Source organism: Phyllostomus hastatus, unplaced genomic scaffold (assembly GCF_019186645.2).
Source record: "Phyllostomus hastatus isolate PE091 unplaced genomic scaffold, TTU_PhHast_1.1 phas_scaffold_555, whole genome shotgun sequence".
Lineage (NCBI taxonomy): Eukaryota > Metazoa > Chordata > Mammalia > Chiroptera > Phyllostomidae > Phyllostomus > Phyllostomus hastatus.
In genome coordinates this window covers 14,555,695-14,580,137 of record NW_025334036.1, presented here as the reverse complement: position 1 = coordinate 14,580,137, position 24,443 = coordinate 14,555,695, and the positions used below count along the sequence as shown (strand labels likewise).

At 49.9% G+C, this 24,443-nt stretch overlaps 1 protein-coding gene and 1 non-coding gene across 3 annotated transcripts in view; one reads left to right on the top strand and one right to left on the bottom strand.

The window, feature by feature from the left end:
- The window catches only part of CYFIP1 (cytoplasmic FMR1 interacting protein 1), a 92,037-nt gene continuing 67,594 nt past the window's right edge, over positions 1-24,443 (top strand). The window contains exon 1 of one of the 2 annotated variants that reach the window (XM_045824945.1): positions 1-997. The gene's annotated coding sequence lies outside the window, so the exon portion shown is untranslated. The remainder of the gene's footprint in view (positions 998-24,443) is intronic. The other variant, XM_045824944.1, reaches the window with a different exon arrangement.
- LOC123809855 lies at positions 8,423-8,529 on the bottom strand. Its single transcript, XR_006784141.1, has one exon. It is a non-coding gene; the product is annotated as a U6 spliceosomal RNA (small nuclear RNA).

The window sequence follows — 24,443 nt, the reverse complement described above, 5'->3', positions numbered from 1 at the left end:
AGTAATTTGCTGATTGAAAACGTGTGAGCTAGGGACTAGAAAGTTACTCGAAGCCCACGCCGTGTGGGAGTGGGAGGGAAAAAGTGTTCTCCGAATTGAGACTACTAACTAATCAGCACCCAACTGCTGTAATTCTGTAAAATCCAGGGGACTTCCAGGGGCAATCAAACCGCTCGTGGTTAGAATTCCCACCGACCGCCTACATCACCATCTCTAGTAGCGCCCGGGGCCGGGGGTGCAGGCGGAGAGAGGCCAGTGTGGCGCAGTTTCTCCCCTGAGTGGGACTGTGACACGGTCCCCGCTGCTCGGCGTTTCCGTGTGACGTGCTGCTTCCCTGAACCCAGAGTTTTCTGGGTCTAGTTCCAGTCAGGCTTTCTTCTCTCAGCCGCTTCCACAAGCTCGGGCAGGCGTTGGCTCCGGCTCGGCGAGGCGGGGTGGGGGGGATGGGTCGTACACATGTGATCACTGCAGGGACCCGTTGGAGTCACTTTCTCCCCGGCTGGGGCGCGTCGCCCAGGTTCCCGCCGCCGGCGGCGCTCCGGCGGAGGAGCGCAGGTGTGCTCGCCCTGGGGGTTCCCGACCGCCCCCAGCCATGACTCTTCTGCAAGCAGCTCGTGCCACCTACGCACCGCCCTGACCGCATGGAGCCCCGGGACGGGGTGCGGAGCCCCGAGGTCCCGCGCAGAGCCTGGGTGGCCCTGGCCTGCAGGAGGCCCTCGCGCACTTCTTCCCCGCGAGCGGCCCGGACAGTCGGAGTGCAGCGCGGCCGGCGCCACTCCCGCGTCCCTTCCAGGAGGCGGCGGAGGGCGCGGCGGAGCCGGGAGGGAGGAGCGCGGGGAGGAAGGGGCCGAGCCGGGAGAGCCCCCGCCCCGGGAGGAAGGGGCGGAGGCCGGGTGTTTCCTGGCGCATTCCCGGCCCGCCCGAGTGACTCACTCCGGCAGGAAACTCCCAGGACCCGCGCAGGACCCCCGAGCCGCCGCCGCTGCCGCGGACCCAGGTGAGGACCGCTGCCGCCCCGCCCCGCGGTCCCCCGCGGCTCCGCGCGGTCCCGCGAACTCCGGGCCGCCCTCGGAACCGGGCTCGGGCCCCCGCGAGCGGCCAGGACTTGGCCTTCGGCGGCGCGGCCTCCCACGGCCTTGGGGACCGGGCGGGCACCCGCACGCCCGCCCTGGATCCCGCGGCCCACACGCGGCGCAGCTCCAGCGGGGCGGGGGTCACCCTCGTGTCGCAGTTATTGTTGGAAAGTGAGGAGCAGAAAGCTTGCACTGAGCTCGCGCGACGAGCCGCTCCGGGGTGGAAGCGGGACGGTCCGGCCGAGCGAAACTGCTGCGGGTTCCGGGGTGACCTGGGCTTTGTTGAGCGCGGTGGTTGGGGCGCGCGCGCCGCCCCCACAGCCCTGCGGGATTCGGGGTGAGCCCGGGTGCGAGCGCCGGGCTGGCAGGGCAGAATGAGAGCGAAAGGGTGGAAGAGCGACGGGGACACGGGCTTTGGGAGCGTGTCGCACACAGAGCGCCGCCCGGTCCGTGGCCTCTTCTCCCTCGTTGTCCAAACGGCACGCACCGCGGTGGCTGCTTCAGCCCGAAGCGCAAGGTCCGCGGGTTCCGGAGCGATGGAGCCTCAGCAGGGTTTCCTGTCGGGGCGGACAGGGTCCCAGGGCCCCGGACAGCGTCTCGCCGCAGCTTCGCGAGCCCGGTGGTGTGTCTTGCCCCTTTTCTACCGCGACTCCTTAAACTGATCCGTGATTGGAGCCGCCGCGATTCCCGGGACCGGAGCTCCGATCGCTGGTCTTGGCCACTGGTCGGCGACGCCAGACGGTCGTGTCTAGGCTCCGGCGACGCGGCGGGGTCCGTGCTGGGCCTGGCGAGGGGCCCAGGCGGCGGTCCCCGTGCCTGCAAGCGGTCAGTGGCCGTCCGCGTGCAGAGCGGAAGGGAAGAATGGCCTTCACATCAACGTGGCCCCCGCAGGTCTGCCTTCGCCAGGAGTTGAGTGGGAAGCGGGTGCTGTCGGTTTCCACGCCGCCCTCCCGCCCCCGGGGCTTCAGCTCCGGGCCTGAGACGAACAGGGAGTTGCGGTGGAAAACATTTCCCGAGTTCATACGTCTGTTTGTGTGCTGATAGGCCGCTCAAAGACAATTAACCCCTCAAAAGTTTTTTTTTTGTTTTGTTTTGTATGTGTGTTTACCTGAACTTATTTTTAAATTTACATGTAGTAAAAGTCACTTCTTGCCGTACAGTTCAGTGAGTTTTGACAAATGCATAGTCTGCCTTTGGCTTAACAATCACCCCTAAAATTCCCTCCTGCTCCCCCTTTGGGGGGCATCTCCTTCCCCGTTTTTAAAAAGCGTTTATTTTATTTTTGGAGGGAGAGGAAGGGAGGGAGAAAGAGAGGGAGAGAAGCATCAATGTGTGGTTGCCCCCCTCGGCGGGGCGCCCCCTACTGGGGACCTGGACCACAACCCAGGTGTGTGCCCTGACTGTGAATTGAACCTGCTAACCTTTGGTTCACAGGCCAGCGCTCAATGCACTGAGCCACACCAGCCAGCCCTCCCGCTTGGCAACCATGGAGGTGGCCCCCATTCCTATAGTACTGCTTTTTCCTCCCAGGAATGTTCTATGTAGTCTGGAGTCTGGCTTAGTTCACTTAGCACCACCCAGGCATGTGCCCCAACTGGGAATTGAATTGGCAACCCTTTGATTCACAGGCCAGTGCCCAATCCACTGAGCCACACCAGCTGGGGCTCAAGTAATATTTTTAAGTCATGAAAAAAATTACAGAACTGCAACTCATTTAAAAATTTAAATACTGCGTTCCTGGCTGGTGTGGCTCAGTGGATTGACCGCCAGCTTGTGAACCCAAAGGTCACTAGTTTGATTCCTGGTCAGGGCACATTCATGGGTTGCGGGCCAGGTTCCCAGCAGGGGGTGCAGGAGAAGCAACCAACTCATGTTTCTCTGGTTCATTGATGAAAAAAAATTTAAACAGTACAGAACTACTTACACCAAAAGCAAAATTCTGCCAGTACTTTGATGGTACTTTGGTCATGCCTTTTCTGGGCAAACACATAGTTTCATTTTTGTGTGTTATTTTGTTACCATAATGAGATTATATTGTATATATCATCATACCTTTCATTTGATCATCTTGGCTCACTTAAATATCTTAGAGATTGTTTTATTTTCTATTTTTTTAATCCTCACCTGAGGAAATTTTTTCCTTGTTTTTAGAGAGAGGGGGAGGGAAAAAGAAACATCTATGCCAGAAACAGAAGCATCAATTGGTTGTTTCCCGTAAGTGCCCTGACCAGGAATCAAACTTGCAACCTTTTGGTTATGGGATGATGCTCTAACCAAATGAGCCACACTGGCTAGGGCAAGATCTTGGAGATTTCTATATGTTGGCATATATAGTATATACACTCAGCCTCCCCGTAGTCTTTTTCCATTCTTTTTAATGGCTGTATGAGTATAATATTCCATAGAATAGATGTGCCATAATTTATGAATCAGCCTCCTATTAATTGACGTTGTTTCAGTACTTATGTCTAGATGTCTTTGTGCAACACTCAGGTTTATCATTCTGGAAGTGAATTTGGGTTTAAATAATAGCAAACATTTCTTGAGTAGTTCTTTTACTTTTTTTTAAAAAAATATTTTATTCATTTACTTTTAGACAGAGGGGAGGGGAAGGGGAGAGGGAGAGAAACATCAATATGTGATTGCCTCTTGTGTGCCCCCTACTGGGGACCTGGCCCACAACCCAGGCTTGTGCCCTGACAGGGAATTGAACCTGAGACCCTTGGGTTCAGCACTCAATCCACTGAGCCACACCAGCCAGAGCGATCTTTTAAAAAACTTTATTGACAAATACAGGCTGTGGGGCTGCAGCTTGCTAACTCCTGCCCTAAGTACTTTACGTACGAATTCTTCTCACAGCCCTCAGCGGCAGGTACAAGGATCATTCCCACTCTGAGGAAGAGGAGACTGACAGAGAGAGATGAAATATGGGCCCGAGTTTACATGCCCAGTACGCAGCAGAGCCAGACTTTGGATCCAACCATGTGACTCGCACGCTCCAGGTTAAAAATGAGAAAGAAGCTGTTAGACCCAGAGTGGGAGACCCTGGGGCCTGCCTCTCTCATGTTCTCTGTTCACCCGCCTGTGATTCTTCAAAGGCACCGTGTTGCTCGGGTATCACACCAGAAACACCCGACTACTGGCTCCCCAGCTGTGCCATACTGTCCCCTCTGCCCCTCTCACTGTGCCACTGTCTGTGTCCTGGCTGTTGATCCTTTTTCACGGGCACCAGCTTCAAGGGAGGTCAGCTTAATCCCTGCCTGGTGCCACCCAGCTAGCCCATGGGAGGAAAGAGACTTCAGCAGGTGACTGTCAGTAAATCTGCTCCTGACGTGACCACCTGAGCCCAGGGGGGCACGTGGCTTGGCCTGCTGTGGCCTGTTTCCTTTTTCCATGACATGGAAAAAGTACCTATTAGCTCGTTGCCTTGGCTGGTGTGGCTCAGTGGATTGAGTGTCAGCGTGTGAACCAAAGGGTCGCCAGTTCGATTCCCAGTCAGGGCACATGCAGGGTTACGGGCCAGGTCCCCAGTAGGGGGCACGTGAGAGGCAACTACACATAGATCATCCCCATTCTTAACTCCTATTACAGGTCATTACTAATTTACTTAAAGTCTCTTTAACATTTAAAAAAAATTTTTTATTATTGTTCAAATTAAAGTTTTTTTTATTTGTTGATTTGAGAGGATGATTTTTTATTGTCCCACTCATTTATGCATTGGTTGATTCTTGTGTGTGCCCTGATTGGGAATGGAATCTGCAGTCTTTCGGTTTACCAGATGATCCTCCCAGCGAGCCACACCAGCCCAGACCGGTCTCCTATCTTTATCCTGTGAGCCTTTGGCTGCCAGTGGGGACCTGAGCACAGCACTGCGGGAGCCAGTGGAGAGCCTAGGGCCAGGAGGGGGTGGTGGGCTGACACACGCAGCACCAGCACCCAACACCAGTGGATCTCAGGTTATCCAATATGGGAAGGTTTCAGCATTCCAGGGATGAGATTTGAGATTTGTGTTTAATTTTTTGTGGTCTCAGAACATGGCCTCAAGAAAATAGGGGTGTGTTTTTACCTTTGTGTTGGTTTGAACCTGGCATGTGTTGAAATGAAGCTCATGGAATGTGCAGGGGGAAGGGAGAAAGAGAAACATTCATTAGTTAACTCTTGTGTGCCCCCTACTGGGGACCTGGTTGGAAACCCCGGCATGTGCCCTGACTGGGAATCAAACCAGTGACCTTTTGGTTCACAGGCCGACGCTCAGTCCACTGAGCCACACCAGCCCAGGGAAGACCAGCGTCTTTGTGATTTATAATTATCGCTCAGATACTCTACTAGCCAAGCTTGTTAGGCCCCGTTCTTTGCTCTCCCCTGGGTGGATTGTGCTCCACAGGGGAGAAAAACCAACGCTAGAGAGTGGTGAGTTCCACCTTGGAATGTGAGTCCATAGCCACTGCCCAGAGCCAGCGTGGCCATTCCTGGTGCACAGTTGTCCTGGCCAGAACTCAGGGTGGGTATTGATTCTTGGAGATACCGACAGAAGAAGGTACACCGCTCTGAAGAACCTTACAGCCCTGAGTCAGAAGCAGTGATTGGGATTCAGATTATATTTCAATCCCTGTGTAAAGCTTGACCTACTCAAGTTTTTAAAGAATTCCAACCCCTTGCTCTCCTCCCCAAAAATCCTGCCTGGCAGGACCCGTGTCCACAAAACCAATGAGCCTTATAACCACTTAGACTGCCCTGGCTGGCGTGGCTCAGTTGGTTGAAGCATCACTTGGTAACCAACAGGCTGAAGGTTGGATCCTCGGTTAGGACACTTGGTTGCGGGTTCTATCCCCAGCCGGGCACGTATGATCTCTGGTGCTGGCATGGACTCTTGACGTGTTGGAATCAGCTGTCCTCAGAGATCATTGAATGTAGCTACAGCTCAGAGATACTGTATTTAGTTCCAGTCCATTGCAATGCTGAAAAGAAAGGGAGCCACAAGAGTTTTGGGCTTCTTAGTTCATATACAGTTAGGTTTATACTGCCGTCCAGGGGTGTCAAACTCATTTTCACTGGGGGCCACATCAGCCTCATGGTTGCCTTCAGAGGGTCAAATGTAATTTTAGGACTGTATAAATGTAACTACTCCTTAACAGTTAAGTGAGAGCTTGGTGCTGCCACCGGCTGGAAACAAGGTGCCAGGCTGGATAAAACAGGGTGGAGGGCTGGATTCGGCCCGTGGGCCTTGTGTTTGCCACCTGTGCTGTAGTGTATTAAGTATGCAACAACATTGTATCTTAGAAAATGTACAAACCTTAATTGAAAGATACATTTTTTTTTTGCCCTGGCTGGTGTGGCCTGGTGGATTGAGCGCCAGCCTGCAAACCGAAGGGTTGCCAGTTCGATTCCCAGTCAGGGCACATCCCTGGGTTGCAGGCCAGGTCCCCAGTAGTGGGTGCATGAGAGACAACTGCACGTTGATGTTTCCCCCTTTCTCCCTCCTTTCCCTTCTCTCTAAACAAGTAAATAAATAAAATATTTTTTAAAAAGATAAACTTTGGCTAAAAAGTGCGTTGTAATCTTTTTGCTGGTGGAGGGTCTTGTCTCGGTGTTGATGGTTGCTGACTTTATCAGGGTGGCGGTGGCAATTTCTTAAAGTAAGACAACCGTGAATTTTACTATATTGATTGAGTCTTCCTTTCACAAATGATTTTATTTACTTCCTTAAATTTTTACTGATTTGAGAGAGAGAGAGAAATATTGATTTGTCATTCCACTTGATGCATTCATTGGTTGATTTTTGTATGTGCCCTGACTGGGGTCGAACCCGCAACCTTGGTGCATGGCGACGATGCTCTAACCAGCTGAGCAACCCCGCCAGGGCCCACAGGTGATTTCTTTGTAGCACGTTATGCTATCTGGTAGCATTTTACCCACAGTAGAACTGTCAAAATAGGAGTGAATCCCTTCACCCCCTGCCACTGCTTTTTCAAGTAAGTTTAGGTAATGTTCTAAATCTGTTGATATTTCACTCATTTTCACAGCTTAGCCATTGCCATAGATTCCATCTCAACCAATGGGTCTCTTTGCTCACCCAGAAGAAGCTGCTCCTCATGCGTTAATTACCATGAGGTTGCAGCAAGGCACACTCCACTTCTAGCTGGAAAGCTGTTTCTGCCACAGCCGCAGCTACTTCCTCCCTGGAAGTCTTCCACCCTCAAAGTCCTTCAGGAGGGCTGGAATCCACTCTTCCAAATGCCTGTTGGTGTTGATATTTTGGCCACTTCCCATGAATTATGCATGGTTTTTTTTTAGGGGCCTTTTTTTTTTTTTAAGATTTTGTTCATTCATTCATTTATTTATTTTTTATTTTAGAGAGAGAGAGAGAGAGAGAGAGAAACATTAATGTGTGGTTGCTGGGGGCCTTGGCCTGCAACCCAGGCCTTGACTGGGAATCGAACCTGTGATGCCTGGTTTGCAGCCCCTGCTCAATCCACTGAGCTACAGCAGCCAGGCCTCATGGTTTTGTTTTTTAAAAATTTTTATTATTTTTAGAGAAAGGGGAAGGGAGGGATAAAGAGAGGGACAGAAACATCGACGTGAGAGAGAAACATTGACTGGTTGCCTCTTGCTCGAGCCCCGACTGGGGACTGAACCTGTAACCCAGGCACGTGCCCTGACTGGAAATTGAGCTGGTGACTTTTCACTTTGCAGGATGATGTGCCCAACCCACTGAGCCACGGCAGCGAGGGCATATGCACGTTTATAATGGCATCTAGACTGGTGACTTCTTTCCAGAAGGTTCTCAATTCACTTTGCCCAGATATGCAGCTACAGCCTTACAAAATGTATTTCTTCCATAGCAAGACTTGAAAGTCAAAACTACCCCTTGATCCCTGGGCTGCAGAGTAGATGCTGTGGGAGCAGCATGAAAACATTATTAACCTCATTGTGTTAACACGTCTCCATCGGAGTTCTTGCCAGGACGAGGTGCTTTATCAGTGAAAAGTAATATTTTGAAAAGAACATTTTCCTGAGTGGTAGGTCTCAGAAGTGGGCTTAAAATATTTATTAAACCACATTGCAAACATGAGCTGCCATCTGGCTTTGTTGTTCATTTACAGAGCGTAGGTGGAGTAGAGTTAGATAGTTAAAAAAGAAAAAAAAAGAATGCTTCAAGTCCTGGCTGGTGTGGCTTAGTAGATTGAGCACCGGCCTGCGAACCAAATGGTTGCCGGTTCGATTCCCAGTCAGGACATATGCCTGGGTCGCAGGCCAGGTTCCCAGTAGGGGGCATGCAAGAGGCAACCACACACTGATGTTTCTCTCCCTGTCTTTCTCCCTCCCTCCCCCCTCTCTACAAATAAACAACAAAAAAAATACGCTTCATGAATTTGCATGTTATCCTTGCTCAGGGTCCACGCTAATCTTCTCTGGGTGGTTCCAATTTTAGTACATATGCTGCTGAAGTTAGCACCATTTAGCATAATTCTTAAGGGCTTGAGGATTTTTGGAATGGTAAGTGAGCGCTGGCTTTTTAAAGATTTTATTTTATTATTTATTTTTTAGAGAGAGGGGAATGGAGGGAGAAAGAGAGGGAGAGAAACATCAATGTGTGGTTGCTTCTTTCGAGTCCCCTACTGGGGACCTAGCCTGCAACCTAGTCATGTGGCCTGACTGGGAATTGAACCAGTGACCCTTTGGTTCACAGCCCTCGCTCAATCCACTGAGCTACACCAGGCAGGGCCATTCATTCATCTTTAAAGATTTGACTTATTGTTGGAGAGGTTAAGGAGGGAGAGAGAGAGGGAAACATCAATGTGTGGTTGCCTCTCCCATGCCCCCTGCTGGAGACCTGGCCCACAACCCAGGCATGTGTCCTGACTGGGAATTGAACCAGTAACCTTTTGATAGGCAAGCTGACATTCAGTCCACTGAGCCACAGCAGCTAGGCTCAGTGCAGGGTTATTAATTGTCCTAATCTCATTATTGTTGTGTCCTAGGGAAGAGGGAGGGAAAGGCCAGTCATTGGCCTAGTGAAACACATTATTTATCAGTTAAGTTTGTTGTCTTACATGGGCACGCTTTGTGTCAATCCCAAACAGAGCAGTAACATCAAAATTACTGATCACAGGTCACCATAACAAACACAATAATTTAAAAGTGAACCCCGGCTGGGTGGCTCAGGTGGTTGCAGTATTGTCCCGGTATGCCAGGGTTATGGGTTCAATCCCTGGTCAGGGCACGTATAAGAACCAATGAATGCATCAATAAGTGTAACACCAAGTCGATGTTTCTCTGTCTTCCTCTCTCTCTGTCTTTCTCCAAAAAAATTAATAAATTTAAAAAAATTTTTAAAAAGAAATTTGAAATATTGTGAGAATTACCACAATGTGACACAGACATGAAATGAACAAATGCTGTTGGAAAAATGATTGCCAGATGCAGCATTACCACACACTTTTAATTTGTAAAAAAAAAAAAAATGTGATTCTGTGATGTGCAATCAGGCGAGGTGCCGTAAAAGGAGGCACACCTGTAACCAAGTGGGTTCAATCAAGCAGACTTGGTGCCCATACACCGTGACCCCACAGACTCTGGAGACCACACCGGTAGGTTTTACACTCACAGATTGTGTTTTTGTTTTTGCTAGGTTGCGGGTTGGGTGTGTGTTAGTCAGGAGTCTGCAGAGAAACAGAACCAATGGGATGTGTGTGTGTGTATATATAGATACATATAGACACTTACACATATATGTGTGCGTGTCTATATGTATAGGTAGATAGATTTATTTTAGGGACTTGGTTTATGTGACTCTGAAGTCTGGTGAGTTTGAATTTAGAATATCCAAAGAGGTTTTTTTTTCTTAATTAAGAAAATACATTTACTAATTTTTGAGAGACCGGAAACGAGAGAGAGAGGAAAAGAAAAAAAAAAAAACATTGATGTGAGAGAGAAACATTCATTGGTATTCCCCCACTAGGGATTGAACTCGCAACCTTAGTATGTGCCCTGACCAGGAATCGAACCTGTAGCCTTTTGGTGTATAGGGCTGGGCTCCAACCAACTGAGCCACTCAGCCAGGGTCCAAGGAAGACCTGAATATGCAGCTTGGGCCCAAAGGCATCTGGAGGCAGAATTCCTTCCTCTTTGTAAGGCCCTCAGTATGTTTTCGCTAAGGCCTTCAACTGATTAAACGAGGCCCACCCACATTATGAAGGTTGATCTGTTTTTCTTAAAGTCTGCTGATATAAATGTTAATCACATCCAAAAAATACCTTCACAGCAATATCTAGGCTGGTCTTTGACCAGAGCCTGGACATGCCATAATACAGCCAAATTGATACATAAAATTAACCACCATTGGGGGGAATTTTTATTTTGTGCTTTTGAAAAAACAAAACAAAACAAAACACCTGAGGGCATGTTCACCTATTTTTAGAGAGAGAGGAAGGAAGGGAGAGACATTGATCGCTGCCTCACATATGTGCCCCAAGCGGGGATCAAACCTGCAACTTTCTGGCTCACAGGATGACGCTCCAGTAACTGAGCCACTGAGCCAGGGCTTCATTTTGTTTTTAATAATTTGCATTTTTGGTAACTGCCTCCTCCAATGAAGACTGGGAGTGTGCACTGCAGGGTAAGCCCTGCCCTTCGGAGCTACCAGCTCAGCTCAGCTCAGGGCGGGTCTGCACAGTGCCCCCTGCCCCCACCAGGAATGGGGACCCCACAGTGCCCCACGAGTCACTGTCAGACCTGCATGTGAGAGGCTGCAAGCCCCTTAGCATCTGCAAACGGCCACACGTATGCCAGCGGGGAGTGGGGTGGGCACACTGGGACACCTCGGATGGCCGGAGTCCCGGGTGACCGCCACGGGAGACATGACTGCCTTTCCTGTGTGACCATATGCCACGTTTTCAGTGGCTCACTGTTGGACTTAGCGCAGAGGTGATGACTCTGGGCGGACTCTGAGGAAGCTTCTGGAGCTCTTAGCTGTCCAGCTTCTGTCTCAGGGCCTCTGCGGGCTGGAAGATGTCAGGCTCCCGTGTGTGTGACTCAGCCACAGACCCGGTGCAGGTGGCCCGCCCTCCAGGCTCTGGGGGCCTCTGGAGGTGTGTCGTGAAGACGCAGTCGCATGCCCGCCTGTTCTGCAGATGTGGTGTGAGAGGCCCAGGCGCCCTGTGAATCCCTCCTTTGTACGCAGGCGCACGTCAGGGCCGGCCTGCAAAGTGAGCCTCGATGGGGCATTTCAGGGGCCTCAGACCCAGTGCTTCAGGATTGTGGTGCTTTCACGTAGTGGCCGGGAGCCAACGGGCTCTCCAGGAGGTCCCGTTATCATCACCCCTTAGCCATGGGAGGGGTCACGCACACCTGAAGGCCAAGTTGCAGTCTGGGGTCCTGGGCATTAGGGCTTCAGTGCATGGATTTGGGGTGGGGGACGGTTCATCCCTCACCTGGCCCCGGTCGCTCAGCTGGCCAGGTACAGCTCCGACCTGTCCAGCCCATCTTCCCGCCCCTGCAGGCTCTTCCAGCTTTGGAGCTGGTGGGCTTCCTGCAGATGGCAGGCCTTTTGCCCCAGAGGCTCCCAGGAAGGGGTGCCAGGGGGGCAGTGGCCCCTTGCCCCTTGTCCCCATCCTTATGCCCAAGTTAATGCTTCCAGGTAGCTCCGGCTGCTTGGAAAGTTTAAATGCATTATACCTATTTTTCATCATCTCTCCTTTCGTCTTTTATCCATTTTTTTTTGTTGCTGTTGTTGTTGTTGTTGTTGTTGTTGTTTTAAATTTTGTGAGCACAGTCGTTTTCAGCTGGTCACTCCATCCCTCATGCCGTTCTGAGCTCGAGCCCCAGCGGTGAATTGTTTATGAATATAGACAGTGTCTGTCTGAGCACGTTGGGCGATTGTAAAGCCTGTGCCGTCAATAGCAGATATTACTAGTATTTGGAAGGATGTAACGGAGGTGGAGGGGGCAGCGCGTCTGCCTGGTGGTCGCGGCGGCTCTGAGAGCTCCCCGCCCGCACCCTGGAGGAGCCGCACCCTGGAGGAGCCGGCAGTAAAGTGTTGCTGGGCCTGGGGCTGCCGGCTCTCCTGGTTCCTCCCTCCCAGGACCACACCTTCCCAGAGGGTTTGCGTATTAGTCTTCTCTGGCTTTTGTGTCAAGGTACCACGAGCTGGGATTTGGTCTTCTCTCAGCTGTGGAGGCTGGAAGTCCAAGGTCAAGGTGGTCACAGGAGTGTCTCCACCTCAGGCAGCTCTGCTTGGCTTGAGACGGCCGCCTGCCTGCTGTGGCAACACGTGGCTGTTGCTCTCTGCATGCCTGTCTCTGTCCTATCGTGTCTTCTTTTTTATTTTTATTTTATTATTTTATTTTTTTTGTTTATTTTTGTCTAGGATACCCTAATGTTCCAGTATTGTTAGCTGAATAATCTTTCTTCCACTTAATTGTGTTTGTCCTTTGTTAAAAATGGGTTCATGATATACAGGACTTTTTTTTTAATATTCTTTTTTTTTAAAGATTTTTATTTATTTATTTTTAGAGAGGGAAGGGAGGGAGAGAGAGAGAGAGAGAGAAACATCAATGTGCGGTTGCTGGGGGCTGTGGCCTGCAACCCAGGCATGTGCCCTGACTGGGAATTGAACCTGCTACACTTGGGTTCGCAGCCTGTGCTCAATCCACTGAGCTACGCCAGCCAGAGCTCTAACGCATCTTCTTAGAAGGCCACCTGCTGTACTGTATTTGGGCCACCCAACCACTTCATGTTACTTTCATCACGTCTGTAGAAGCACATCTCATACAGTCGAAGTCTGGGGTCCTGGACGTTAGGGCTTCTGTGCATGGATTTGGTGCGGGGGACAGTTCAGCCCTCCAGTTCACTTAGTTCAGACTCCGTGTGGTCGTTAGGGTTCCTCAGCCCGCTCCGCTGGCCCTCGGAGCTGTGGGCTCCTGCTGCTTGAGGACTTCAGCCACCGGCCAGGTGTTAGCTGTCAGCGAGGCTTCATTCCTCGTCCTTTTTAGGGGAAAATACTGTTGGTGGGTGTTTCCTTCCATCCTTTCAAAGGATTTGAGGGTGCCTTCCCCTACGGTTGGAGACTACTGTTGAGTTTTCCCCAGTGTGGGCCGCAGACGCCTACCTCAGAATCGAGTGTGTGTGTTGAGTGGGCGCCCAGAGCATCCCAGCCCCCCAAGAGTCGGGGTGAGGGCTGAGTGTCGGCATCTATGCTCAGCCCCCTAGGGTGCTTTTCTGCAGTAAACTGTTTGGCTGCGGCCAGCTGGCACCCCAGCTCTGCGGGGACCCTGGGGGTGCTGGCGGAAGGAGCCCACTCTCAGGAATTTATGTTTCTCTGAATAAAGACCTCATTTTGTCGGCTTTGTAGCAGCCTGGAAAACTGCCTGTTTGCAAAACAACTCTCACTTGTGGAATGCCATATTTTGCTGTGCACCCAGGGTTTTTGGCCCAGACTTTCAGGAAAAAAAATCTTTCCTGTTAATTTTTAAACCCAATTATTCATTCATTCATTCATTCATTCATTTATATTTAGAAAACAAAACCGATCATTGTCTTCCAGGGTGTTATTTTGCATATGGGTATCATTATTGTTCTCGAGTTACACTTTTAATACTTAAGCATTAATAAAGGAATTAAAACTTTATATAGGTACAGAATTAGTACTACCCATGTATAATGCGCAACCTTATTTTTCCCTTAAAAATTTGGGCAAAAAAGTGTGCATTATGCACAGCAAAATACGGTGCTTTTTAATTACCACTGGGGAGAAAATATAGTCAATTAAAACTAAGTAGGGAGCCTTGGCCAGGTTAGAACACTGTTCCAATACCCAAGGTTGTGGGTTCGATCCCCAGTCAGGGCACATACAAGAAACAACCAGTGAGTGCATGAATAAGTGGAGCACCAGATCGATATTTCTCTCTGTCTCTCTCAAATCATCAAATCAATCAATAAAAAGGAAGGAAAAAAAACTAGGCAGGGAGGAACTTAAGAGTTTTAAGTAGGTGGGAGTGGCTGCCATCTACACCAGGCCAGGCCACCTGCCTGGTCCCGGGCCCCTCAGGTCTGTAGGCAGAGTCGGGGGAGTGAGGCTGCACAGCGGAGCTCAGCCAGAATCTTACAGGGTTGGGGCAGCATAGGTTTACAGCTGTGAGTACGCAACACAGTTTATTCTTGTATTATTATTAATTATTGTATTATTTTCCATGCAAACAACTGTAAACCTACTTTTGCCCCACCTTGTATGTTTATATGTTCACATATGTATGTGTGTGTGTATATACATGTATATGAATATATTAAAAAACTGCTCGTTGTGGGCAATGCCAAGATGTGCACAGGCACCAAAAACGGTGTGGGTCGGACCCTCCGTAGGGATCTGGGTCCATATGGAGCAAGCTCCAAATGCCGCCCTTTGTCTCATTCATAAACGCTGTAGCACAGATCCAAATGTGTGCGCGCGCACAAGATGTGCGACTGCTTTTTCCTGGGCCAGAGTGGAAATGATGTGATACTTTTTAAGATCTGTCCCTATTTGCCATAAACTACTTTCTTTTAGATTCGATATCTGGGAAGTGTAAAATTCTTTGGTAATCGAAGCTAAAAATTTGCAGTGTGTATTTTTTAAACCAGACTGTAGCAATCAATGCCTGTGGATCTGTGGCCCGGAGCACTGGGGGCGTGGCTTGGAGCACTGGGGGTGTGGCCTAGCGCTCAGGGCGTGGCCTGGGATGGGCGGCAGCTGGGCTGCTCTCTAGAAACTCAGTGCGTGGGGCACCCAGCAGCCAGAGCAGGATAGAGGTCAGGACTCTCTCAGGGTCTAGGAAGGGCTCAGCTCCGAATGGGGCCTGTGGGAAGCAACACCTTTCTCCAGGCAAACACAGGGATTTCCAGGGAGAGCGCTCTGGTCGAGGAGATGTGTTTCACCTGTGGAGCGGGTGCAGGTGTAATAACCCGCATATCAGTGAGGAATCCCTGGAGCACACCCCCATTCAGGGCCTCGTGACAAGTCTGGCTCGAGCCTTTTCACTTCCTTTCTTTTAGGGGGATATTCCATGGTGGCTATTTTTAAATGATTTCGAACACACAAACCATGCAGAAGTAAAAATAGTACAAAGAGCACAGAGACAGCACTTTTTTCCCATCACTTTGAGGCTCGCTCGAGGTCACTTAAACACCTCGGTGTGTGTTTTCTAAGAACAGAGTGCCTTCTTACATGTCCAACTTCCGGCCCTTCACAGGAAAAGTGTGCTGACCCTGCCCTTGAGAATTCATTGTGCGAGAACTTTCCTCCCAGTTCACAATAAGAGACCCTGTAAACAGCCTCAGGAGATGGGGCGCAAATCCTGTGGTCTCTTTGTTCAAAGGACTAGTGTGCACCTGTCCAAACAGCACTTGGAGCAACATGTGACCGTGTGTATTCATCTTTCTTTTTTAATTGACTTTTTTTTGAGAGAGAGACAGGAAGACGGGGGAGAGAGAGGAGGAAAATTGAGGTGTTGTCCCACTTATTGATGCATTTATTGCTTGCTTGCTTGTATGTGCCATGACTGGGGATTGAACCCACAACCTTGGCGTATCTGGAGGATGCTCTAACTGACTGAACTACCTGGCCAGGGCGATATTTGTTTTTTTAATTAGGAACTTTTTCCCTAGTTTCTAGCAGCCCTGGTTGCCCTGCCCGCCACACTTAATCTGGGTGACAAGCTGTAGTCCCTGCTGGCTGGTGACACAGAAAAACGCAGTGTGTTAAAATGTGGGGGAGAAAGACACAGTTTGGTAAAGTATGCATTTCTTCCAGAGAGGATTTATTGTACATGTAAATAGATTGCACAAAAATAGCGGATGTTTCTGCTTTTCTGAGAAGCACCGTTATTTGCATAAAGAAGAGGAAGAAAATTGGCAGATGTCTTGAGGGTGTTAGAAGCACTCCGTAGTTTGCTGTTGTTTTGGTTATGCAGTGGAGTTATAAAACAAAAAAATACAAGTTTGGGATTGCTGCGAAGACCCTGTTTCCAGCAAAAGGAGCAGGACACGGTGGTTTGGGGCAGAGGGACAGCGACACACGCGCAGGGCTCCGCCACAGGCTGGCTGGACGTGTGTGTGGGTGCACATCAAAGCGTCAGTTCTGCATTTTCCTGCAGAAACTTGGTTTCATCGCGTTTTGTAACCTTGGTGTGGAGCTGCCCTGGCAGTTTCTATTTAAAACAAGGTGCCTGGGTGGGGCTCCCTCCCCTGCCTTGTGTCTGACACCGGTTCCGCTCCTGGCTCATGCCCCCAGAGAGGGGCTCTAGGCCGGGTCTGTGCTGGACTCTGTGCCCCGGGCTGCCTCCCTCTGCCCTGCCCTGTCTGCCTGAGCTGGGCTAGCTCCTGGTCTCTGGGTTGGTGTCTCTGGGCCTGGGCCCTTCGGTCCTTCCCCTGGGCATCCAGATGCTACTGTAGACACTGAGGGAGGGACTTGGGTCAGTTTTTATAGGAAAAGGGGGGGAGAGAGAGAGAGAAGGAAAGAGGGAAAGAGAAACATCAATTCGTTCCACTTATTGACGCATTCACTGGTTGATTCTTGTGTGTGCCCTGACCCTCGGGATTGAACTCACAACCTTGGTGTATTAGGACAGTGCTTTAACCAACTGAGCTATACAGCCAGGCCTTGGGGGTCAGCTTTTAATCTGTTTATAGGCTGGGTTAGCTTCCACCCCCAATTCACACACATCGCCCATCTCAATTCCCCATCTGGTTCCCAGCCCTGGGAAGCTTAATATTTATTAATGTGGGTGTACTTAACACAGTTCTAATTTCATTTCTGTTTTCATGGACAGCAATTTCTCTATTAGGAGTTTTCCTTCATAAAAGTTATAGATCTTGTGAAACTATGTGCTGAGTTCCTTTGTGGGTATGTGAGATCTATTGGATTTAGGATTTTTATTTATTTTTAGAGAGAAGGGAAGGGGGAGAGAAAGAGAGGGAGGGAAACATCAATGTGTGATTGCCTCTAGTGCGCCCACTACTGGGGGCCTGGCCTGAAACCCAGGCATGTGCCCTGACTGGGAATCGAACTGGAGACTCTTTGGTTCTCAGGCTGGCACTCAGTCCACTGAGCCACACCAGCCAGGGCTGTTTTCTTATGCTTTTAATTTCTTGGCACAACCCGTATTCTGGGTAGAAAATCAGACTGCTGCTTTCCTTTTTTTTTTTTTTTTTTTTTTTAGAGAAGGAAGGGAGGGAGATAGAGACAGAAACATCAATGTGCGGTTGCTGGCAGTCGTGGCCTGCAACCCAGGCATGTGCCCTGACTGGGAATCGAACCTGCGACACTTTGGTTTGTAGCCCGAGCTCAATCCACTGAGCTTTGCCAGCCAGGGCAATCTGCTGCTTTAATGTCTAAAAGTTCTTTGCAGCTAAGTGTTCCTTTTTTCTTTCTTTTAACAAACTTTATAATTGATGTACAGTATTATATTAGTTTCAGGTGTACAACATAGTGATTCAACATTAATATCTCTTCTCATGTGATCGCCACACTAAGTCTGGTCCCATCTGTGACCATGCAAAGTTGCCACACCATTATTGACTATAATCCCCTCCCCTTCCCTCCCCTCCCCTTTTTCCCCCTCCTCTCTGACGACCAGGAGTTTATTCTCTGTCACTATGAGTCTGTTTTTGTTTCACTTCATTTGTTCACTTTGATTTTTAACAATTCCACATATAACTGAAATCATAGGGTATTTGTCTTTCTCTGTCTGACTTATTTCACTTAGCACAATACCCTCTGGGTCTGTCTATATTATTGTGTTTTTTTAAAAAAAGATTTTATTTATTTTAGACAGAGGGGAAGGGAGGGAGAGAGAGGGAGAGAAACATCAATGTGTGGTCACTTCTCATGCGGCCCCTACTGGGCACCTGGTCCAGAACCCAGACATGTGCCCTGACTGGGAATCGAACCAGCGACCCTTTGGTTCACAGTCTGGCACTAATTCACTGAGCCACTCCAGCCAGGGCCTTCTCTTCTCTTCTCTTCTCTTCTCTTCTCTTCTCTTCTCTTTTATTTTTTTATGGCAGAGTAATATTCCATTGTTTAAATGTATCTCCACTTTTTATCCACTCGTCTGTTCATGGGCACTTGCATTGCTTCTGCATTTTGGCGATTGTAAATAATGCTGCAGTGAACATAGGTGTGCGTGCATCATTTCAAATTAGTGTTTTGGTTTTTTGGGGGGTAAAATACCCAGAAGTGGAATTGCTTTGCCCTAAGGCAGCTGCATTTTTAATTTTTTTGAGGACCTTCCATTCTGGTTCCCACAGTGGCTGCACCAGTCTGCATTTCCACCAACAGTGCACAAGGGTTCCCCTTTCTCCACAGTCTCGCCAGCACTTGCTGTTTGTGGATTTATTGGTGCTGGCCATTCAGACTGGCATGAGGTCATATCTCAGTGTGGTTTTAATTTGTATCTCTGACAATGAGTGACATTGAACATCCTTTTACACGTCTATTGGCCATGGTATGTCCTCTTTGGAGAAGTATCTCCAGTACTCTGCTGATTTTTAAATAAGAATTGTTTGTTTTTTCTGTATTAAGTTGCTTGAATTCCTTATACCTTTTGGGTGTTAACCCCTTATCCTCCGAGGTGTCTTTTGCAAATATCTTCTCCCATTCAGTGGGATGTCTTTTCGTCTTTTGTCTTTTTCGAGACTGTTGAGTCATAAGGAACTAACTGTCCTTTAAACTGAACTTGTGGCAAAGGGGAGACTTGCCTTTCTTCCCTCCCACCTACCTCATGCTGCCCAGAAACGGAAAACAATCAAGTCATGTTATTAAAAATAAGAAAGTCCTGTTATTAACGTTTCTTTGTGTAGATGTGTGTGATGACCTTTACGTTTTACAGAAATCACCCTTCCTTTTCCCTAGGACCCTTACGGTAGCCACTGCCCCCCCCCCCCCCATCCTGGGTGGCTCTGTCAGGGGTTTGGGCTCCCGCTGCCTGTCCCCTGCCCCTCGGGCCAAGGCTGGCTTTCCTGCCTCCAGAAAGTCACTTTGCTGACGGCTCCGTTCACCTCTGCCCTGTACCGGCATGGACGAAGTGCCCGGCCCTGGTATCTGTGGCTTTGTCCTGCTCTGTGGCTATGGGGCCTCTGAGCCTCGCTCTGCTCATCCGTCAGTGACAGCTGCACCCTGAGGGCGGCGTGAGGATGACCTGGTGAGGTGTCAGCAGGGGTCTGGGGCTGAGGGAAGGCGGGGCCACATGAGGGAGAGAGGAGGTCACAGCGGGGGACAGGGGGCCAGCATGCCAGGTGGGCACTGCCCCTCTGGTGGGCAGCTAGGAGGCTTCTGGTCTGTGCTGGGAGCCCCGCCTCCTGTGTTCTTGTGGCTGTTTGACGCCTCGCTTGTCCCCTGCAGTCTCCCGATGCTCACCTGTGTTAGCCACCTGAGGTGTGTGGAGCGCCATGTTTGTGCGCCAGCTGTGATCACTTAGATGTCAGGTGCAGGCGTGGGGTGAAGGAAGGGCCGCCCCAGCTGGCTCTGCTTGGGAGCCGCACCAGCATTGTCTGGGCTGCTGGCCCCATGGAGAGTGAGGTTCATGCACTTGGTGCCACGGAGCGTGTCACAGAGGGAGAGGGGACTCTGCCTAGGGTGGCATGCCAGCCAGATTTCTAAGACCTCACCTGAAGAGAGTTGAGCCTGGGTCCTGGATGCAGGACAGGTGTGTCTGCTCCGGGCAGAGTCAGAAGAGGCCCCCTGCCCTGGCTGGTGTGGCTCAGTGGATTGAGTGCCAGACTGCAAACCAGAGTCGCCAGTTCGATTCCCAGTCAGGGCAGCAGTCCAGGTCCCCAGTAGGGGGCGCACTAGAGACAACCACACATTGATGTGTCTCTTCCTCTCTCCTTCCATTCCCCTCTATCTAAAAATAAATAAGTAAAATCTTTAAAAGAAAAAAGGAGAGAACCCCTGTGCCACCGTTGCCTCCAGATCGTTTCCCGTCTTCCCAGGCGGGAACTCTGTGCCAATTAAACACGAACTCCCGCGGCCTGACCCGTGGTTTGGGCGTCATCCAGAGAACTGAACGGCTGCTGGTTTGATTCCCAGTCCATGGTAGGGAGCGCGTGAGAGGCAACCAATAGATGTTTCTCTTCCACATTGCTGCTTCTCTCCTTGTCTCCCTCCCTTCCCTTCACCTCTCTCTAAAAATAGATAAATCCAATCTTTAAAGAAAAGTAAAGACTAACTTCCCATTCCCGCCTCCCAATCCTGGCAGCCATTATACTACTTTCTCTCTGTGAATGAACTACTCTGGGTGCCTTATAAGCAGAGTCACATGGTATAGTCGGCACTTGAACAAAGCAGGGTTCACGGGTCCATGGGTCAGTTTGCAAATGACCCCCCCACAGTTGCAAACCTGAGTATAACTTAAATCGGCCTTCCGCGTGTCAGTGGACCTGTGCAGTCCAAACCTGCGTTCTCCAAGGGTCAGCTGTATGTGCCCTTTTGTGACTGGCTTGTATCACTCCGCGTCATGTGCTCCGAGTTCCTCCATGTTGTAGCTCGCGCCAGAATTCCCGCCCTTTTTAAGGCTGAATACTATTTAATTGTATGTATATACCGCATAACTATCTCTATTTTTATACAAAGAAAAATGTCCTTAAGCACTGATTTAAAATAAGTTGAGTGGCCCTGGCTGGTATAGCTCAGTGGACTGAGCACGGGCCTGCAAACCAAAGGGTTGCCGGTTCAGTTCCCAGTCAGGGCACATGCCTGGGTTGCAGGCCAGGTCCCTAGCGCGGGGGCAGATGCAGATGAGACCTCTCCTCTTTCTCCTTCCCTTCCCCTCTCTCTAAAAATAAATGACATCTTTCCTTGGATGTGACATCACACATCAGGGTCTCACGGAGCCTTACAGCAGCTTCCGCTTTCCGCCTCTCCTGGGCTGAGAAGGGAGAGGGAGGAGGCTCTGGGTGTGAGGCCAGGGTCATGTGGGCCCAGGTGCTTGGTCCTACCTGTTTTCTCATTGATCAGTGGGGACTGGCGGGGACAGAGGCAGTGCATGAACCCCCAGGTGAACCCCCAGGCCAGGCCAGCCCTGAGTCAGACAGAGCCTGGGCTTGGGCCGTGGAAAAGGCTAAATGAATGCCGGATTCAAGGCTGGAGCTGCAGGAGGCCCCTCACCTGCAGCAGGTGCGTCCCCTGCTGCCTGCCCCCCGGGGAGGCCGCCAGCCTTGAGGTGCCCTGAATGAGCGCTACTGGGGCTCCCTGTGCTGGCTCAGCGGGGGCCCAGTGCTCTGACTGCCCTGGCCTCCCCTTTGTTGAGCTGGTGGAACAGGAAGTTGTGCTGACAGAGGGAAGTCGGGGATGAAAGAAAAAAGGCTGCCTTCCTTGTTTTCAGAAGTGCCGGGTCCTTTGAAACTATCTGCTACATTTTAAATTAGAAATGGTGCCCACCAGTTCTGCTGTTGTCAGGAGGAGTTCAGTCCTGTTGGGCTCAGTTCCTGGGTTCCTGTGGGGTCACCCCAGGGAATTGCTGCAGTCTGCTCCTGCGCCTGTGATTTCTTCATTTTATGTATTTATTTTAGCTTCCGAGATTGGGCGCATTCAGGGTGGTATGGCCGTAGACTATTTGTATATTTTAGACAGAGGGAAAGGGAGGGAGAAAGAGAGAAACATCCATGTGTGGTTGCCTCCCGCGCGCCCCCTACTGGGGACCTGACCTGGTGCCCTGACCTGGTGCCCTGACTGGGAATCCAACCAGTGACCCTTTGGTTCAGAAAGACTGACACTCAGTCCACTGAGCCACAGCAGCCAGGGCTGCTTCTGCGGTTTCCTTCTTTCTGTTCTCTGTGTCTGCTTGGCGCTGCGTGAACCTCTCTGGTTAGATGCAGCCACGTTTAGCGTTGTTCTGCCTCCCTGGTGAGTGACCCGCTGTTACCGAGCTGTGTGCCATAACTTCCTTGCTCTGCGGCTCATGCTCACACAGCCACTGCAGCTTCCCTTTGACTTGCGTGGTGCCTCTTGTACCCTTTTACTTCCAACCTACCTGCATCATTATATTGGAAGTGTGTGGCTTGTCACCGTCATACACAGTCACACGCCGCATAGCAGTGTTTCTGTCAATGACAGACCCCATATATGACAGTGGTCCCATAAAATTGGAACAGAGCCGAAAAGTTCCGGTCACCACAGTGACATTGGAATGTAGTAGCACAATGCATTATGCAGGTGTTTCTGGGGACACTGGTGTCGACAGACCAGCTGTCCTGCCTGCCACATGGTCGAGGTATGTCGTGGGCTGTGCCATCTAGGTTTGTGTATGTGCCCTCTGTGATGTTCACACAATGACAAATTTGCGTCGTGACACTTCTCAGTGTATTGACAAGCAGTGCAGGACTGTAGTTGGCTCAGGGTTTTTGTTTTTTTTTTTTAACCTTGCTGACAATCTGTCTTTTCAGTAGGTGTTTAGACGATGGTGCGTTTGCATTTACTTCTACAAATCATTTTATTATTCGATTCCCATTCGGTGCCCCGTCCCCTTGGCTTATACACAATAGAATTTTATTTTTCAGTTCCAGAAGCTTAAAAGTTTGAGATTGGAGTGTGCCAGGGCGCCAGCATGGTCAGGTTCTGGTGAGGGCCAGTGATACTGTGATTTTGTATTAAGACATATGTATTTGGCCCTGGCTGGGTAGCTCAGTTGGTTAGAGCATCGGCCTGGACACGCCAAGGTTGCGAGTTTGATCCCCAGTCAGGGCACATACAAGAAGCAACTAGTGAATACATCAACTAGTGGAACAACAAATCAATGTTTCTCTGTCTCTAAAATCAGTCAATATAAAGAAGTATATATTTGGTCTTCATTGTTTCTGTTAGAGAGCTCCTATAACCTTTGGAATTTCCTAAGTGATAAGAGCAATAAAGGAGTCTTAATATTCTTAAAGCACGCTGGAGGTTATGTTCATGAAGTGACTAGAGGCTGGTTGCCCGGAGACCCAACCCTGTGATAAGATGTTTTCAACTTTCAGTCCCACCCCCTGACATTGAGGGGGGAGGGGGCTGGAGGTGAATCCTTTGCCAGTGGCCAGTGATTTACTCAGCGCTGCTTAAGCAAAAAGCCTCTGCAAACCCGAAGGGCAGGCTCTCTTCCATGTTGCCGCGATGGATGATGAGCATGTGGGCATTGGAAAGCGAGCAGCACCCGCTGGCCACGGAGACTGCATCCTTCCCCCAGACCCGCTGTGCACCGGTCCCAGCGGGCTGTTCCTGAGTTACATCCTGCACAATAACCTGATAATCTGTCAGTGAAACCGGAAAAGACCGGCATTTGTGCTGCCTGTCACATACCCAACCCAATAAGCAGAGACGGGTATTGAATCACCATGGGCGCTTTATTCAGATAGACTGTGATCTGAAGATGGTGGGTTCATACCCTAACAGACTGTCTTAAATTCCATTTTAAAATGGCCCCTTTCCTAAGGAGAACGAAGCGTAGGTGAGGGATCTGGGAAAAGTTCATTGGATTAAGAAAGCTGCAGGATTCTTGTCCAGGGCGGTGGTCATCCCATCCTGGAGCACAAGGCTCAGAAGCCGTCTTGAACTGCTTGCAGTCCCCCCAAGGCACAAAGGTGGGACTGCTTAGGGTCTCCTGGAGTCAGGGCGGGTCACGCCTCAGTTCTTGGAACAAACCCTTTTATATGCATTGATTCCTAAGCTTATTAGCTATTACCAAAGCTACAGTTTTCCAACTCTTGGAGTCCTCTATCGTTAAATAAGTAAAATGTTTCTGAGTTCTACCAGCCTCTCTAGCAGATTCATTGAACCCCAGGAGGGGGACATGGGAACCTCTGATCTATTGCCCATCTGTCAGAAGGACAGGTAACAACCTGTCGCTTGCATCTGGTCCCTGAAATGGGGCTGGAGTGAGTCTTGTGGGACTGCACCCTGAACGTGTGAGATCTGACACTATTTTCAGGCAGATAGTCTTAGAATTGAGAATTAATCTTAGAATTCTAAGATAGTCTTAGAATTGCTTGGCGGTGAGGGGGAAACCCCGCTTTGGAATCGGTGACACAATCACAGCCCTTTTTCTGAGTTGCGGACACCACCTTCTGAGTGTGTCCTCACATGGTGGCAAGAGGAGCCTCATTTCCTCATTGCGGTTTCCTTTTCCTACCTTCTTGTAGGTTATCGGAACACTTTTAGTATTTCATTTTAATTTTTTTCTGCATGATCTTATAAGTTACATTGCTTGTTTAAAAAAAGATTTATTTATTTATTTATTTTTAGAGAGAGGGAGGGGAAGGAGAAAGATGGAGAGAAATATGAATGTGTGGTTGCCTCTTGCACGCCTCCTATTGGGGACCTGGCCTCCAACCCAGGCATGTGCCCTGAGTGGGAATCGAACCGGT